This window comes from Helianthus annuus, chromosome 17 (assembly GCF_002127325.2).
Source record: "Helianthus annuus cultivar XRQ/B chromosome 17, HanXRQr2.0-SUNRISE, whole genome shotgun sequence".
Taxonomy (NCBI): domain Eukaryota; kingdom Viridiplantae; phylum Streptophyta; class Magnoliopsida; order Asterales; family Asteraceae; genus Helianthus; species Helianthus annuus.
The window spans coordinates 110,822,612-110,824,673 of NC_035449.2; positions in this window are offsets into that span (position 1 = coordinate 110,822,612).

Here is a 2,062-nt window from a genome sequence, read left to right on the forward strand (position 1 = left end):
GTGTGCATGTTATTTAAATTAGGTTAAAAGATTAATCAATAGTCTAAACTCTGCCCGTATAAATCTAAAATATTAGCACAAGGTAGCTTCACTTTGGAATTATTAAGGTACGGATCCTTACCCCACTCTTTATTGCTTCATATTCAAATTGGTATAAACCACTAAGTTACTATATCTTTTAAAAACTCCTCACGTCTTTGATTATCGATTCATTTGACAGTCCGTTCGATTCCTATCATTTGATTTAAGTTTCATGTCATGCGATAGTATTATGTTGTTATACTCATTATCGCATGTTCCAATATATGTTCCGTTTTGTTATGAAAATAAATTTTATAAGTTATGTGAATAAGACCATTTGTACTCTGATACCCTGAGTATCGCTTCTCGTGGAGTGTCCCACGAGCATGTTATTGTGGCATCAACATCATGTGCTCCATCCGTGACGGAGAGATCAGTTCACGGCGTCTCTTAAGTACAAGTGTGGTACATAAGGCTATTAGGAGGCGTATGGATCGATCCTAGGATTTAAGTATAAGTATAAGGAGGTGGATAACGGGTATGCCAATTCGCCATCTCATGTGATAATTATGCAGGAGTAGCTACCTGTGTATTGTCACGTTTTAAGTTTGCTCATGGGTACATCCGTAAGATATGATTATGAAATTTTGTTCTTGCATCGTATCATTTTCGCCTAAAGTTCCATCCGGATTAGATTTCATATGAAGCATGATGTGACAACCCATAATCTCAATTGTCCTTGTATTTGATTCCAGCTCACACCTTGGACGTTGATGTAGTCTATGTGTACGTTATTTGGTTCCATTCCCATCTTTATTAAAATCATTCTAATCTCTATTCTATTTAACCTATCATATATTTACCATCAAGAAAACGTAAAGTCATAAATCAATTCTTGTTACCCGTTATTATTATTATTATTATTATTATTATTATTATTATTATTATTATTATAACAACACTTTACAACCAACAGATTACAGTTTCATCATCGAATTATTGTTAGAACCTATTAATCGAGTCTTGTGCATACATCATGTAACAATCATACGACTCATCTAATAACACGCTTCCCGAACACATATATATATTACCATACCATCAGAATTAACAACCATCTAAATGATATCCTAAATCAAAGCATTATTTAATCGGTTTTGTTAATCACACTAAATGTATTCATGTATTCATCTAAATGAAAGCATAATTATGTGCTCTTTGGTTGTTGGGCTCGGCCCAAGACCCTTCACACAATGGTGCACTGATTTACAACCCAAACCAAGCCCAAGGACCGGGTTCGAGTGATATTACGTTGTAAACACCCGCATGCTCTCGTACATATCTTCTTCAAAACACAAAACATAAGGAAACCCTAGCACTCCTTCATCATGGCGATCGATGGCAGGAGGCCTCCCCCCCCCCCCCGTCTCTTCCGAAACTCCTTGTGCTTAAACACCCCTTCTCATCTCTCGGTTAGTACAGTCTACCATAATATAATTTCGTGTTTGCATGTGGTCGTATATAATCTATGTAATTATGTGTTGTTTGTGTTCGGATATGATCCAAGAATTTGGCAGGATTAGTGGTAAAAATTATGTTGAAACAAAAGGATGATGATATGCATTAAAATTGTGTAGGCTGTACCCACTGGCATGATTAATCTGTTAGCATGAACATTGATAATTGAATAGCATGAGTTGAGTTGATGGTTTGATGATTTCGTTAGCAACTATGTTGAAGGTTTAATTGGATTCTAAGTCATAATGGAACTGCTAGAGAACTAGGGCCTAATTATATTGAATGTGCTATTATGTTATATGTTAACTACGGAAGTTAGCAGATCTTGGTCTTGTAACAAAGTATGAAAACAAATAGGTTGCACATTTACCCACACCACACGTCATCGATGCCCCCACATATGATCCAATTTGCACACCATTTGCATTAAATACAACTGTGGATTGCATGTGCATGTCATAAGTCTTTGAGTGGATCACATGCTTGGTTAGTGGATTTTAAATGCTATGTGGCCTACATAATT